This window comes from Notothenia rossii, assembly GCF_949606895.1.
Source record: "Notothenia rossii genome assembly, chromosome: 1".
Taxonomy (NCBI): Eukaryota; Metazoa; Chordata; class Actinopteri; order Perciformes; family Nototheniidae; genus Notothenia; species Notothenia rossii.
In genome coordinates, this window is record NC_136912.1 from 63,060,101 (window position 1) to 63,078,159 (window position 18,059).

General features: G+C 40.8%; 1 protein-coding gene across 3 annotated transcripts in view; it reads left to right on the plus strand.

Annotated features, from left to right (window-relative positions):
* Nucleotides 1–1,703: 1,703 nt before the first annotated feature.
* The window catches only part of s100p (S100 calcium binding protein P), a 106,646-nt gene continuing 90,290 nt past the window's right edge, over nucleotides 1,704–18,059 (plus strand). For all 3 annotated transcript variants that reach the window (XM_079671162.1, XM_079671164.1, XM_079671165.1), the window contains exon 1: nucleotides 1,704–1,900. The gene's annotated coding sequence lies outside the window, so the exon portion shown is untranslated. The remainder of the gene's footprint in view (nucleotides 1,901–18,059) is intronic.

Genomic DNA, 18,059 nt, shown 5'->3' on the forward strand with positions numbered 1-18,059 from the left:
TTTTATTTTGCACACATTGAAAAAAAGATTGGTAATCGTTTTTCATAAAGTAAAAATATGTTATTATTTGTGTGTTGTGAGCAGAAAACGAGCAAGCGCCTGAATAGTGATTAATTAATTTCAAATTTGAATTTCAAATAAAACATCATCATAGTTTGACTGTTTAAATAATAGTTATTTCATAGGAGCAGCCGATAAGACCACCACCACCCTTGATAATCCACTGTGGATACACGTCATATGCGGTACCAATTTGGTTATAAACAAATCAAACAATATTCTCTTTTTCGTTTTCCATCTCCACCTGTAGAGAGCACTAATGAGCTACTGATGTGTTGGGAATAAGAGAAAAACACTTGTTTAGGCATGCTTAAAGCTTTAAGTTATTGTAAAGTAATGTAGAGACAGTTCGTTATGATATATAAATATTTAGTTGGATTATAAGCAGTAATTCTACAAATGTGAGTAGAATGTAATACATCTTGTATGTGTCTTACCAGACTCAAAGGAAGCGTGATGTTGTAATGGCACTATGTTGTTAATGTACAAGTCGTAGGGATACATAAGTAATGTCAGTTATGTTTTGTGTATGCCCGGAACTAGCTTATGCTTTGATGTGTGTTGAGTACATGAACATGTCCAGTCCAGTCTCCAGTGTTATGTTACAGAAGGTGTTATCAGGGAGTCTTTAAACCCTCTACTCTGGCTCCCTTGAGTTTAGACAAAAATAAGAAGGAAATCAAATACAAATATTTGTAGGACTATTTATATTTTGTTGCACGGTTGAAAATGTTTCGTATCTTGTATTTTGAGGTTATACTGTGACACATAAAAAAGAAAAGAAAAACGGTTTTAATTAGGTCAACAAAAAATATGCGTCATACCCTGCTACAGTCCCGCACCAGCGCCTCTTCTTGCAGGCAAATAACCTGACCCCCGGCTCGATGAGCGAACTATGGATAAATCAAAGAAAATAAAAATATCGGAGGAAAACAGGGTTTAATTCTGCATGGTTAGTTATATACTTTCACAGCAAACAATGCTGGCTTTCCGGTATATTTGATATGTTGAGAGAAGTAGTCAAAGGTGCTGCAGCCTTTACGTATTGAAGGAAAAACACGGAAGAGGAAGACAGCTGACGATCTTCAGTCATAATTCAATCAGTTAAACTGATAAAGACAGTCACACTGTCTCCTGAGCATGAATACATTACACTACATTGGAGAGATTGAGAGAATACATTCTACAGTGTAAAACAGATTTTGTTAACTTTAACTGTTTTTTCCCCCAGCAGCTGTCAGCTCTTTTCAATGTAAAAGCACTAACCTCTGAAGCATTTTAACAGTTTAAGAGCTACAGTAGATACTTTCCTCTGGATGTGGTGGAGAACCAAACTGCAGCTATGAGAGTGTATTTTGGATTTACATTCATCCGGTTACCAGATACATGATCCAAACTAATAATAATTGTCTCAAACACTTCATCTAGCCAGGCTGAATTATTTGTTCTTTGATGACAAAACATTTCATATTCCAGCTTTAAAGTTCCTTTTGATTTTAGTTATTTTGTCCCAAACCCCTCAAATTGTTTACTTTTTCTCCCACGGTCTCTCGTCGCTCTCTGTTTCCCTCCCACACCACACCCTGTCTCCCTCCTAAATCCCACAGTCTATCAACATCACACAGTGGTTATTAATGTGAGCAGTGAGGGGCGGTGTAGTTGTTATGGTCCCTCAGTCAGTCTGTAGTATGGGAGGCATGCTGAAGGCTGCTCCGTCCCTGATAGACACTATATCACATGTTGGCTCAGTTTAGAGGACACTTCTTAACATGCCATGGGATTAGGAAACAAAATGAACACCTGCAGCTTGGAAACTCTTTGACTTCAGCAGCATTTCAAGGTAAACTCAGACGGTTTGACACATTGCACTCTTAAGGTTTTCACCTTGCTTTACGCAGCGTTTTTTTGTGTGTTCCAAGCAAATATTTGCCCTTAACAAAAGTAGCAGAGCTTCTGGAGAGGAAGAGGGACACAACAAGGGAAAGGCAGTTCATGCTAACGTTTGTGCTAACTTGCTTCGTAGAAACAAATATACATTTTCTGAACTAATTTATGCCTTAACCTACTTCAAGACCTCTCCTCTTTTGTTCCATCCCTGTACAGTACCAACATTGAGTCATAGTCCAACCCAGTCTCATGGCATTTCGTGTTCACCAACATGATTTTTAATCTATTGATTCGTGTTCACCAACACGATTTCCCCCTTTTTTTCGTGTTGCACAGCACGATTTTAAAAGCAATGTATTTCTACTGGTAATGTGTTTCGTGCCTGCAGCAAGTCTTTTTCTCTGGTCGGGTCGTGGAAGACCGGAATCTGTGTTGTTCATAAAAAACATGTTCTTACTCAATATCAAGCCACAATTATTGCTTTTATTTTAAATCGTATAATTTCGGACTTTTGTTTCCGTCTGTGAGGAAAATAAATGGGGCTCAGAGCCTCAGAATCCTGAAATCTGTATTTTTTAAATCTTTTTTTCCTTCTAATTTGTTATTCTTTTCAAAATAACACACTGTTATTTACTCACCAATAACACACAATTATCATTGCTTTTATTTATTGGTTTAATTCCATAATCTCTGGCTTTTTTGGCGTCCGTCAGGAACTGAATTTCAGAATAAAAATCACCGGAAACAGACGTCAGGGCCGCCTTAATGCACGGGCTGACCTGGGCTGAAGCCCAGGGGCCTACGGAGATCGGGGGCCTATCATGAGCCAATTAAAAAAAAAAAAAAAAAAAAAAAATTCTTTTTTTTTTATTTCGGGTGTTTTTTTTATTTTTTAAATAAACAAATTCTTGGCTTTCAGAATAGGAAACTTTCATTTCCAAAATCACACGATAAATACATTTTTGAATCTTGTAAAGGGAAGACGACAGCTCTCCCTCGCCACTCTGCTGTTCCACAGCGCCGCCCCCCTCCCTCCACTGAAATTATTATTGTAAGACGTAGAGTAATGATAGATAACACAGCAAGGTCCGTTACAGTTTGTTTTCATCTGATTTAAAAAAAACAAAGTCTTGGCTTTCAGAATATTAAACTTGTTTCGGCAAATTCAGATGATAAATACAACTTTGAAGCTTGTAACGGCATAATTACAAGCGGAGAACGGAGTAACTTGACGTCACAGCAGGCATAACAACAGCCGATGTTTCTCGTGAGGGTTTTCCCCGGGAAACAAACACAATACACACAAACGCAAATATACACAAACACCCACACGTCAGAATGAGAATATGTTTCACATGTGACTTATTCAAATTGCGAGTGATTGAGTGAAGAAAAAGTTTGAGTGGCGCTCGGAAAAGGAAATTGTTGAGGGAAAAGGAGTTTCGAGACAAGCAGCTGTTACAAAAAATGCCGACGCTTACAGGTTATTTTAAACCTGTAGGCCAGGATGAGGAGGAAGGACAGATGAGTTCTGTACCGAGCGGTAGCGGTGCCGGCCGCGGGGCCTCGGAGACAAGTAGGCCGTCTGGTTCTGATAGCGATGGAGTAGCGGGAGAGGAAAAACAGACAGGAGGGACATTATCTGTTGGAGGAGATGGAGAGGACGACGAGGACTTGCTACGTGGAGGGGAGCCAACGGCAACCGGACAAATACATGAGGGAGGCCCGATACGTCACTCATATGGAGGAGAGGACCAGGCGCGTGTAGAGCAGAGTGGAGAAGTGCGATCACAGAGCCTGCCGAGGCTATAAATGACTTTGATTTGTTGTTTAAATAGGGGGCCTACAAAAACTATCAGCCCCAGGGCCTGATGGCAGGTTAAGGCGGGCTTGGACGTAGGCATTTCGAGCGATTACCCAAGATCCTCAGCTATGGTTTATGCTCGCTGATTGGATGTTTTAGCCGCAATGCATGTTGGGATTTGGTGTTTATATGATATGAAATCCGGGAAACATTTTTAAAATAATAAAATAAGACTTAATTCCGAGTGTTCTTGCTTTTCTCTTTGAAAGTCATCACATAGCGGCATTGTAATACACGGTTCGGCTGCATTACATTTTACAGATCTGCCATAGTTCTTTATTTATAGAGCCCTGATGAGAAGACCTTTGAAAAAACTGGAAGAAATGCCACCAAAACGTAATACTTGACGTGGATCATAAATATATCAACAATGAAACAACATCTTCAATTTCTCTTCACACGATACGTCTCTTTGCAGTATCAACACTAATTCGGCTGACTTTTACATTTGATCTAATTCATAGATAGATTATATTTACACCATAACGGTGCACAGCTGATATAAAAGGACTTGTAGTTTTTAAAGATATTACTGATTTTCTTTGAATATAAGAATGTAAATACTGAGTCTGAAATAGTATCACAATATGCTGTAAAATTATGTGAAAGCATGAATAAAACTACACATCTTCAGATGTTGTATGCATAAGTATCCTACACTAATAATACAAAGTTATTATGGCTGTGTGTACCTTGTGTGCACCACCTAGTGGTTAAAGCACGTTATTGAATTATTGTTTTAATGTGTCATATTTGATTAAAAAAATATTAAGAGTACATACTTGAATAGGGGGAAAGGAGAAGGTCAATGATAGAAATATAAAATATAAAAAATCAAGAAGATACTATAAGTCAGCGGTTTTCAAAGTGTGAGGCGTGCCTCCCCTGGGGGGCGCCAGAGAGCTTCAGGGGAGGCGCAGCGTGAGACACAAAAGAATGAGAAAAAGACGAGTAAAGTGACACTTGCGGCTGTCTGTGGAGACCAAGTTCCCCCACCTCGCCAAAAAGGCTGTAAAAGTGCTCATTCCCTTCACCTCCATCTACCTGTGTGAGTGCAGGTTTTCCGCATTGACTTTGATCAAAAGCAAGTACCGGTAAAGGCTGCAGGCAGAGGATGATCTGCGTTTATTCCTGTGTGCATCAAAGACGCAGACTCATTGTTCCCACTAAAGTAGGGGTGAGTCTAATAAGGAGGCAAAGTTGACGTTCAGTGTGTTGCCGGGAGCATATAAGGATTTATCCACCATGTTGAAAATGTAAAAAAAAATATGTCTTGAGAACACGGCGTGCGGAAATATACGGGTCGTGCTGCAGCTAGATGTGCCTGTCCTCTGTAAGAAGGTGTCGGCGACTGACATGCAAGGAAGAACGGCTGTCCACAGGCTGTTCCAACTTTAACAACTGTATTAACTTCCAGGGTAGTGAATTGAACATGCAATTGTAATTGGGTGTGTGGTATATTTTCATGCACGGACACGCATGTTCCACAACACAGAAACTGAACAACACTCAATTTTCCGATCGCTACCAGTGTCCTTGCGATCTTGTTATAATAACAAGTGCACGTTACTGATGCGATATGGTTGAGACCATTCGGGCTTATTCTAGAGGGGTGCAAGGAATAGTCCAAGTAGTGGGGGAGTTTTATACAATATGTTTAAAACATAAAAATAAAAAGGTTTAAAAAAGTTATTGTTTAATGTTTTAAGGAAGTGACGCTACTCAGCCAATCAAATCGGTGCAGTCAGCACGATAGATTCAAACACACACACAGAGACGAGACAAGAGGAGAGAAACAGTCAGAGTAATTTCAAATGGCGGAAGGTAGACAGCGAAAACAGAGCATTTAATTACATTTTCTCTTACTGGACCTCTTTGAAATGCAATTGAATACCCCTGCATTATAGCAACAACAACAATAATAATAATAATAACAGTAATAATAATTGGGAGGGGGGGCGCGGCTGTTCTTATGTTCTCTGAGGGGAGGCTCATCGACCCACACTTTGAAAACCCCTGCTATAAGTGATCTCTACAATAAAACAGTTTAGTGCAGGATGCACAAGATATTAATAGGAGGAGGTGCAGAACAGAAAAACAAATTAACCTTTATTTAAATATTAAATAATACTTTAGATTAAGGTCTTCTTTTAAATAAGAAAAAAGCTTTGGGGGTATCAAAAGATAAATATTAAGCCTGACAAAGTACTTAACGTCTAATATATTGCTTTCCTGCAATGTTAACTATGTTGAAGCACTTATTTTAACCGATATTATACAAATTAATTATACTCTTATGTATGTAGATAGTATAAGAAATGTGCAGAATATGACAGTTTAATGGTGGAGGTACAAACCCATGTTGATAGATGTCTTGTAATGTGCTGTTGTTGTTTTTCATTCATTGCATGACTACACCGTAGTTGTGTATATGATATGTCAATAAACCTTTGAAAATCTTGAAATCTTGAAAGGGATGTGCAAAATAGCCATAATATACAGTCTTTAATTAACTATTAGTAGAGAATAACGAGTAATGAATATACTTTATTACTCATTTCCATTCATGTCAATTGCAGATAAATGTTTAGTCTTCTCAAGCAACAACTATCAAATATCTCTCCTGATTGTTGGCACTTGACAATCACCTTCCCTGAATTTTACTCGGGTGTAAATAAAGTCTGATTTAAGGGTTGTTTATATTTCAAATCATTAATCAGAATCTGCAAAGTAACTCAAATAAGTGTAGTGGAGTAAAAATACCAGGTTAACCTCTGAATTGTAGTGGAGTAGAATTACAAAGTAACAATGAGCTGTCATGTGGTATATATTAATGCTGCACATTATGGACACAAGCCCATTCACCCATTTATTAATTATATGTTTTACATTTGATAACACCAATGTGTTTAATACTGGCAACTTCTAATTGCGGGAAAAACGAAAACGTTCAGTAGAGACGTCCCATGGAACATTTTGCGAAACACAATAGCCAGCATGTGTAGTTCTGGGGGGGGCATTCCATTTCAAACAGCTGTTTGACGCTCGGCGTAACCTTGGCGCATTGCCACTCCAATCCCAGAGCTTGAAGATTAATCACGGGGACTGTAGTCCTAAACGATAGCTGGGGATTATGGGTAGTGTAGTGTCTTCGGCCATCCTAAACTCCTAGAGGCCTACGTCTGTTTCCGGTTATTTTTATTTTGAAATTCAGTTCCTGACGGCTGCCAAAAAAGCCAGAGATTATGGAATTAAACCAATACATAAAAGGATAATTGTGTGTTATTGGTGAGTAAATAACAGTGTGTTATTTTGAAAAGAATAACAAATTAGAAGGAAAACAGATTTAAAAAAATACAGATTTCAGTATTCTGAGGCTTGTTGGAGCAGAAGTCACACTCTGGCGGGGGGCTCTGAGGCCCCCCCCTCTGCTCCGCGTGTCCTTTTGTGAATGGGTCAGATTAACAGAGGAAGAATTCAAAGCAACCAGGGTAAGGTTATAACAAATATGCTGATTTAATGGTAAAACACAACAATACAACATCACGAGGTAATCCGGATTACCCCGGCTCTGGTTCCTCCCGCTGGGATAACTTCCTACCTTGGCAGCGTGAGGAAAAGAGAACGAAAAATAGGACTTCACAAAGACATATTGTAGTTCCCGTGGGAGGAGTTATGCAGAGACTCCCTCAAGGAGATCACTGATTGGCAGACACAAACAGACAGACACATTCTAAGGTGTCCGGTTACAACATGCATTCTCCCCTCCTCCCTTCTCTTGTTCAATTCACATAGTTTCACATACTTTTGGTATCTTAAAGATATAGTTGTTTATAGTTCGATTATACTTCCAGCTTTTTGTTATACAGACTGCTATTATTGATATAAGTAATTAAACACACACATATATTTTTAAAACATGTAGACTTCCCTGATATTTGACATGCTGAAGATCTTAAGAAGAATGTCTCCTCCCCCAGCTCTCTCGTCCCTGTCATAAAAGCTGTTTCTATTTCATACAGAGTAATTAAGCAGGTTTAAGCCAACTACTCCACAATTGTAGCAATTTAGTACCCACACATGAAAGAATAAAACAGAGAAATCAAATAAAACACAAACACAGGAATAGTTGATCAATGATTATACAGGACATATGGCCACAGTAATGAACAAACACATATTCTCTATGAAAGTTATACTTGTTATAGATTCAAACGTCCGATGACAACCACAGAATCAGTCAACGAACAAAAGTTAATTGTTCTTGTAGCTTAAAGGCATCTCTGAACTTCCTTTCACCTCGAAGTCCGCTTTACCGGAATGAATACAGTCATTAATGAGAACAAAACAACCCTGGTCTCCAGGCCTCTGTATGAGCCTTGCAGGAAACAAATCATTAACTTTAACAAGACTTTAACTGCATTAACTCTGAGGGAAACCTCTCTTGGAGTCCCCCTGTTAATTGCAAAAACCATTGATGATTAACACAGAAACTAGTGGACCTCTCCAGATGTCTGGGAACTGCAAGGCAGAAGTAACAGGTCACCTGTATTATACCTACCCACAAATAGCCAAAAAACACCCTTTTGATTATACATAAAAGTGGAAGAAAAATACTATTGCGCTAATCTATTTTTACAAAAAATAGGACATTGTTTCAGGAATATATAAAAAAAACTCTATATTTGAGAGAAAAAATGTAATTTTTCCCTTCAAATTTAACACACATGAATATATAAGGTGACATTAAAATGAATATACCAGAAATACGCTGTATCAAACTTTCTGCCATAATACGTGACTTTAATACTTCAAATAATGCTAATAATGCTTCAGGCTCTGAGCCCGATTTAGTTTCCTCACAGACGGCAACAAAAGCCCGAAATTATACGATTTAAAATAAAAGCAATAATTGTGGCTTGATATTGAGTAAGAACATGTTTTTATGAACCACACATCTTCTTCCACGACCCGACCGGAGAAAAAGACGTGCTGCAGGCACGAAACACATTAACAGTAGAAACACATTGCTTTTGAAATCGTGCTATGCAACACGAAAAAAAGGGGAAAATAGTGTTGGTGAACACGAATCAATAGATTAAAAATCTTGTTGGTGAACACGAAATGCCATGAGACTGGGTTGCATAGTCATAGAGTTCTTGATGCCGACAGACAGCAACATTAACTTTGCCGTCCTTCCCTGATTCACAGTGACGTCACAATTGCCGGTAAGTTTTCACAAAATGGTGTCACGAACATTTCTTGTTTAAATTAAAAGATAACAATTCGCCTAAAAATATATTTGCTTCTATTTGCCCTCTTGGTTTTAATTATAAGCTACACATTCCATTTTTAATATGATCCTGCTACATCTAAAGATGGCTGCTTTGGATGCACAAAATACTTATTCTTCTGAAGCTGATACAATCAGTATTTTTTATTGGATATATTGGCCCACATTTAACAATGGATGAGATGATTACGTCGATAGTACAGGTGGCTAATAGTGATAAATCTTCAGATAATTATCATTCAATTATCCTCCTCAGCTCAGCGTCGCATTTTAGCTTTATGCAGTAGTTTTATGGCCCACAGCTATTTAGTCTCCTTACACCCACTTTCAGTGTCGTTTTTGGAAGCAGAACATATGCTTCTTATCACTATTGATGCTGTATCTGGCTTTCAGTAGCCAGAAATGTGTGTGTGTGTGTGCCCGTGTGTTTGCACGCATATCATGTGTGTGTTACTGTTTAGGTGTGCAACAGCTACCCATTCGATGGTAAGCAGAATGGAGAAAGCAACTTATTATATACTTGTTTAAAAAAAGAAAAAGAAAATTACACTCTCAGAAAACATATCACCAAGCTACTGTACACTGTACACATAATTTGATTAAATGTTCTAAAATGACTTCCCAGCACTCTGGATCTTCCCAGGGTCCCTCTCTGTTGGGAGCCACCAGAGAGGGAGAACCATTAACAGCAGCTGCCTCCACCTCTTCAATTACCACTCATTCTAACACTCACAGCACATATGTGTCAGACAAACCGACTCTAATCCTATCTACAGCAGGGACGTGCATAGACATTTGGAGGGGCTATTGCTCTAAACTGGAAAAAGGCACCCCCCTTTCATCTCTACCCCTGAAGGCCAATCCTTGTCTTGCAAGATAAAATGTGATCTCTATTAACCAGAAGATGATCTCTCTGTTTTTCTGCCTCTCCCTTTCTTTTGCTGCTTGCATCTGCGATTCTGCTACTGCAAAAGCCATGTTCAACGGCTTTATCTTATATGTATTCCACCTGGTCATGCCAATCATATGCAATTCACTGCAGTAGTGCTCCTTCGTTCTTACTTTTGCCTGCCTTCACCTGTTTACACCTCCAGACTTCCATGCAGACCTACTCTTGTACTTATCGTCATTCATTAAAATAAGACAGCTGATAGCATCATTTTGTGGAGAATACTCCAACCAGGGGTTTTCATCATACCAGTGGTCCTGAAAAGACCGCCATCTTGATTTTTTGGGAACTGGACCAGAGGACGACAGGGTCCAATTGAGTTTGAACATTTGACGAAGGCCTCATTGTACTTGATATTGTTCTTCTGAACATGGGCTGGGTCGGCGGGGTTTGGTAGCTGTAGCAAAAAGACAAATTCTGAAGATGCTTTCACTCTTGTGGACTCTGATGTTACTGCCTCATTCTCCATCTCTTCACTCTCAATGTCCATATCCTCTCCTTCCATCTCTTTGTCCTCAGTTTCTGTCTCTTCATTCTCAATTCCTGTCTCCTTGTCCTCACTTTTTGTTTCTTTGTCCTCACTTCCTATCTCTTTGTCCTCACTTCCTATCTCTTTGTCCTCACTTCCTATCTCTTCATTCTCAATTCCTGTCTCTTCATTCTCAATTCCTGTCTCCTTGTCCTCACTTTCTGTGTCTTTGTCCTCACTTCCTATCTCTTTGTCCTCACTTCCTATCTCTTCATTCTCAGTACCTGTCTCTTCATTATCAATTCCTGTCTCCTTGTCCTCAGTTTCTGTCTCTTTGTCCTTACTTCCTATCTCTTCATTCTCAGTTCCTGTCTCTTCATTCTCAATTCCTGTCTCCTTGTCCTCACTTTCTGTCTCTTTGTCCTCACTTCCTATCTCTTTGTCCTCACTTCCTATCGCTTCATTCTCACTTCCTATCTCTTCATTCTCAATTCCTGTCTCTTCATTCTCAATTCCTGTCTCTTTCTCCTCATTTTCAGATTCTGTCTCTATCCTTTCTTCATTATCTGAGTCTGAACTGTTCTGGGCATCATTGTGTTTTGTCTCAGGCTCACCATCTATCAAATACAATTAAGAGAATATTTTAGAGCTCTTTATAAGGCATTGTTGCTAAGTGTTCAAATATTGAAAGCATTATTACTGTGGTGATTTCCTTTTCACACTATAAAGGAGTTCAAATATGGAGCTGTCTCCAAAATAAACATTTTACATATATTCCTATTCTTAAACAGAATTATTAGAATCAGAATTAAGTAACATATACACTTAATTATTTATTGCTATAAAAACGTACAAAGACAAGTGAATACTAGTGCAGTCAGTTACATTTTAGATTGGAGAAGGTTATGTCTAGTTATTCATGTGAAAATAGATATGTTGCCTACTTGTATAGAATAATTACAACCTGTTGTAAAGCCTTTGTGAACCAGTTATCTGGCCATCTTATCCATATTATACTACAGCTATTAGTAGTATTTTACTAGATCACCAAGCTCTCAAATGTGCTCTGAACTGGAGGCTTGGGGTTAGCTCCCAGCAGAGAAATATTAACTTCACTCAGCACAAATAGAGGCTTTGCATTTATCACTGATTTAAATATTTGTTTTAATTAGTTATTAGTGTACTAAATAAAGTCACGTGACTGGTGGCAGATGACAGCGCTGAGCCCTGACAAGGTGTTTTCTATTGCAGCGAGACGCTACAATACTAATTGTGGGCTTATTATGTTGATTCGCCCACAACAGAGAAAAAAAGACTTTCGCTCTCTCCAGAGGGGCAGGTGAGCGCAAGAGGGACAATGGGCCGATGCCCGGGCAACATTAGCCTGTACGTACCTGTGCACGTCCCTGATCTACTGTATATCACACTGCCTCTGCTTCCCTTGTTTTAGTATCCTTCATGACCTCAAGGTCAGGAAATAAAGTTTGGTAAGTTGTCATTCCAGCTGTATCTTCACAAGAAGAAACCTGTGCCTCTGAGTGAGGATTAGCAATCGAACCCAGAGTTGTCTATCAGGTGGAGTAAAACACCTTCTGGCATCCATATTGAAAGTCATAGGATCTTTGGCACTAGTGGTAGGGGTAGTTTCACTACAGCCCTTTTAGACTGCATCTACACGGAGACGAAACGGAGAACGAATCTAATTCGATGTCAAAAAAGTATTCCGTCCACACGGTATCGGCTCAAGAAATGTGTCCGTCCACACTAGACCGCTCGACCCGCTGGAAACGCTGTAGTACATATGCCGGGCCTATAAGTGGTGCTGTTCTTCCGCCAAAAAATACACCAAAAGCAGCAAAGAAGACCCCCGAGCATGGTTGCCATGGTTGTTTCAGTCTGCAGCTTTATTTCCGTAACTCACAACTCCATCACATGTATATTCCCGCGCTTGCGGATATGGTACATCACAGTGTAAGCCTGTGTCAGCATGCAGTTTGCTAAATAGACCCTCCAGAAAAACGCGGGCAAAAATCCTTGATTATGCGGGCTAAAATGCTTGATTATGCGGGCTAAAATCCTTGATTATGCGATTAAAAATGCGGGGTTTTTATGTGATTTTATGCGGTGAAATTGCGGGAAGTTGCTAAATATGCGGGAAGTTGCGAAATATGCTAAATATGCGGGAAAAAAGAAGAACAATTTTTTTAAATATTGGGCTGTTTTATTTAGTCTCTCTCACACACAACCTGCCACTAACGTTAAACCCCTTTACCATTAAACACATTCAATGTTTATTTATTGTAAAAGCAATTGGGCTATTTTAATCTCACACACACACCCCCCCCCCCCCCCCCACACACACACACACACACACACACATCCCCCCCCCCCCACACACACACACACACACACACTTCTCCGCTTCATTCTGTTTTCATTTCATTTACTCGTTCGTGATCTGACCAGCTTCAATCTTGTAGGCTACTCACTTCGTTTCTTGTAGCCCTCGAAAGGGTTTTGGAGGTTGAGGCTCACCGTCGATTTTCTCTTATGCTCCAACATACAGTTGCACGGGGTGCAGAATAGTTTCCCCCCACTTTTTGCCCGGTCTTTAGTAGAAATGTTCGTCGGTAAATGAGATGGATTAGATTTTTTCACCTTGGTGTTTTCTCTATCTTGTGAGCTCCACACGTTCACTCTATACAGTGTTGTTTACATTCTGTGACGCGCGAGCTGATGACGTCACGTCAAGACGAGTTAACTTTTTTTTCTTCTCAACTTTGTGGAAAAATGCGGGAATTATGCAGCCTTTTGATAAATATGCGGCCTTTTAAAAATCTGCGCCATTTTGCTGATTATGCGGTAAATTCTGCGATCGCAGAATCGCGTTTTTCTGGAGGGTCTAGCTAAAGCGCCAACAGGCGTCACTATATAACAGGCATTAACAGATGCCCATATCTGTAACATCTCCTTTCCTTTAGCTGTAAACAACATCAGCATGTCACTTTAAAGTGCAGGTAAGTGCTACATTGTGTAAAGCTAACACTTTAACATTGTCAACCTCCAAGACATGAAAACAATTACAATACTGTTTAACCATGCAAGTAACGATACAAAACTATAATAATATCCAACAATAATATCCAAGAATTCTTTTTTTTCTTTTTCTTAACAGTCCAACAGACTTAGTGACACTGTTCCCAGTTGTATCACAGGTTCAGTCTCTGCGGCGGCCGTAACAGGCGACCACACCGCGAGTATACAGCTTGGCTCTCTGTACTCAATGGCTTCCCTGGTGTCAAACCCCTTGACAAGCCACACTTATTGTTTTTACTTCTTTATTTTAATTGAATAATGTAGGACATTTGTTGCTGTCAGTTAGGGGGAGAGTAGGGGCTCAGAATACTGAAATCTGTATTGTTTCATAGTTTTTTCCTTCTAATTTTGTATTCTTTTCTAAACCACAAACTGTTATTTACTCAACAATAACACATAATTATCCTTGTGTTTATTTATTTGTTTGATTAATAAACACAAGTTGGGTTCCTTCAGGACCGAGGGTCGGAGCAGCTCATAGTAGTTGCTTTAGAGAATTTGACACCCGGAAGTAAGTATTCTCTCCGCTTCGCTTGACAAACCCCGGGATAGTCCTCAAGCTTTGTGGTTGGATGTTTGAGTGTGTGCCGAGAGTTACGCCGAGCGTCGAACAGCCCTTTGAAATGGGATGGAACCACGGCAGACTGTCCAAAACTGGATTTGAACGGGTCCACCCCATTCAAATCTGTGTATCTTTATCACGCTTAATATTTATACCCCCAAAGCTTTTTTCTTATTCAAAATAAGACCTTAACCTAAAGTATTCTTTAATGTTTAAATAAAGCCTTATTAGTTTGTATGTCTGTGTCTCCTATTAATATCTAATAATGAAAATAATAAATTTCAATAATGTGCTTTGTCCCTTTCTATCAGCTTTGCACTGTTATGGTGTAAATTGTAAATAATAACAATATATCGATTGAATCAAATACAAAAGTCAGCCGTATTAGTATTGATATTGCAAGGAGACTTATATTGTCCCATATTCAGTTTCGGCGGCACTATTTGTCTAGAAGTCTTCTCATCAGGGCTCTATAAATAGCGAACTACGGCAGATATGTAATATTTAATGCAGCCGAACCATGTATTACGATGCCGTTATGTGATGACCTCCAAAGAGAAAAGCAAGCAAACACGGAATAAAGTATTATTTTATTTTTAAAAAATGTTTTCGGATTTCACATCAACAGGAAGTCCGGTTAACTAAAATGTCCGTGCGGAACAATACCCCAACCCATAGATCCGTGGGTGAATAATGTCAATCACCACATTAAACACATCCTGTCACGATCTTAGTTTTATGTCGCGGTTTTAGTTTGGTCTGTCTTGTCATGGTTTTATTTTGCAATTCTGTTCTCCCTGTGTCTTATCTTCTTCCCTGTCGTTAGTTTCCCTGGTGTGTCTGATTGTCTGATTGTGTTCACCTGTTGCTCCCTGTATTTAGTCTTGTCTCTTCCTGTGTTCGGTGTTGGTTCATTATTTGTCCTTCATGTCTCCCTTCATGTTGGTCACAGTCACCTTTGGTTTGGATGCTACCTCGTGCCTCGTACCTGTTCATGGTTTCTTGTTTTGTTCAGCTTTTGTAAATAAAGCTCGCCTTTTGTTTCCTTTTGAAACCTGCTTCCTCCTCAATCTGCACTTGGGTCCTATTTTCCCCAACCCTGACAGAATGAACAAACCAGAAATGGACCCAGCAGACGATCCATTTGAGATAGAATTACAGAATTTTACCTTTTTTTTGGCTTGCTGCTTTGATTGCTGGAAGGGAGCGTCCAGTGTTCGGCAGAGGAGGGCCGCTCTGGTAGAGGCGCACCGGTTGGCAACAGAGAAACCATGTTTAGTTAAGTTCTTACCTGACTGGATTTTGGACTTCCTTTCGACATGTGATTCCCGGCCTGCTAGCCCCAGGCATGCTAGCCCCCTGCCTCCCAATTCCCAACCTGACTTTGGGCTTTGGGCTCCAGTACAGGCCCCAGCAGCCATGGTTCTGGCTCCAGTACCGGCCCACACAGCCATGGTTCTGGCTCCAGAATAGGCCCACACAGCCATGGTTCCAGCCCCAGTTCTGGCCCCAGCAGCCATGGTTCCGGCCCCAGTTCTGGCCCCAGCAGCCATGGCTCTGGCTCCAGAACCGGCCCACAAGGCCATGGATCCGTGCACCAGTACCGGCCCACACAGCCATGCTTCCGTGCTCCATTACCTGGCTCACACAACCAGGGTCCAGGCTTCTGTTCCGTGTCCAACAGCTATGGTTCCGGCTCCAGATCGGTCCCTAGCAGCCATGGTTTCGGCTCCAGTACTGGCTCTCTGGTCGACGCCAGCTCCCCGTGTCCTATTGGCGTACCGGCCGACTCCAGCCCCTTGTCTTCTGTTGGCTCTCGGGCCGACGCCAGCTCCCCGTGTCCTGTCGGCGTACCGGCCGACGCCAGTTCCCCGTGTCCTGTCGATGTACCGGCCGACTCCAATACCTTGTCTCCTGTCTGCGTTCCGGCCGACTCCAGCCCCCTGTGTTCTGTCGGCGTACCGACCGTCTCAAGTCTCAAGTCCCCTCTCAAGTCCCCTCTCGAGTCCCCTCTCGAGTCCCCTCTCAAGTCTCCTCTCGAGTCCCCTCTCGAGTCTCTTCTCGAGTCCCCTCTCTAGTCCCCTCTCGAGTCCCCTCTGTGCACTGTGCAGAGCCTCGACAGGTTTGTGTCAACTTGTTGTTGGTGATGGTTGTGTCCCTGCACCCTCTCCCAGCTAAGTTGTACTGATTGCTGTCTTGTTTGTTGTTTGGATTAGACCTTCTGGTGACAACAGTGTTCCCGCTTCCTCTCCCATAAAGTTTCCCTTATTATGCTCTTTTGAAAGTTCTGCTTGTGGCGTTGTGCCCGAGCTATCATTACCATTTTGAGTTCCCAGCTTTAGCTGCGTCTCTCGTTCAATTTAGTATAGAAAGCCCAGGGTGCCATATTTTGCCCATTTTTTGTTTAGATGCAGAGAGTAAGGTAAGTACTGGCCATAGTTACTACTGTAACTAAGGTCCTATGCCATGTACGGTTCAATGCGGGCTGTTCTCTTCCTTAGAAGCTAATGATCTGTTCTTAACATTTGTGTTTTGACTTGGTCCCTTGATTGTTAGCAGCAGCCGCTTGGCTAACACCTTGCATGTACTGTTAAGCTTCATTATTTAACTCAGCCGGTGAGGGCAGTGCTCTCACTCCCGCTCCCGGTAACGTATGGTCAAGGTTGGGTTGCAACGGAATACATGTAACGGCGTTACGTAATCAGAATACAAAAATCAAGTAACTGTATTCAGCTCGCGTTACATTTGAAAAACGAGTAATCTGATTACAGTTACTTTCGTAAACCTGAAGTGAATACATTTTGGATTACTTATTGGAATTATTGGTGGAAAGATTTCCTCACAACATTTAATATTCATTATTAAAGGTACAGCTGAATCATCACAGCGCACAAAAACTTTTACCGCCGCAGATGGACCAAAAAAGGGAGCGTTTGAAAAAAAAGGGGCGGGTCCGCTCAGTGAAACAATAACAACGAAACATGGAGGAACAAAAGTCTGCGTTTAAGTCGTGTGTGTGTAGAGGTGTGTGTAGTTAAAACACATCACCCTGCGGTCGCCCTTTAGCCTTATGATTCTGAAGGTAAACACAGCGAAGGCGGTGCGTGAAAGGCAGTCCGTGAAAGGCACTGCACGCTCGTCTTCTCAGAGACTGAGTTAACCCTCCCGCTGCCTCCTGGTGCGGCAGAGATTTCATGAAGTGAAGGAGGTTTTCCTTCTATAAAACAGCTGTGGGCAGCAGATACTGAGTATCACGGACATGAATTCATAGATCAAGGCAGACTGGTGCACACAGTCTCCTGTTTTGCGGTGCTTAAACAAATATAGCTCTACACCCCTGGCCGACATGTCCTTAAAATGAAGTCCGAGTTCGACATTTTAATTCATGTCCTGCCAACACTGGCGACACGCCCGTTCTAAGCCGTTTCCCTCACTCCTCACATCCCAAGCTGCATCCCCAAAAAGTTTATTATGTTGTTGCATCGTTTCAGATGTTATGTTTCAGTTGTGCTCTTGATAAGCCATTAAAACAGTAAAAACACGTTCAGTTTCCTTTTGCTTTTTGTGTCTCCTGTTCACCAAAACATACCAAATGTGATGGAAAAAGAAAGTAATCTCAAAGTAATCTGATTACATTTTTAAGACGCGTAACTGTAACTGTATTCGGATTACTTTCAGAGACATGTATTCAGTAATCAGTAAATGATTACATTTACAAAGTAACCCTCCCAACCCTGCGTATGTTTTTGATTGCAGTCACGCTATATCGTTGTATTTACTGCTCCTAGTACTAGACTCCTAGCACTAGGATGAGTATATGCAGAGAACAATCTTCACTGTTTGTGCTTTGTGCTCTGCATCTGTGGCCATTAAAGAGGA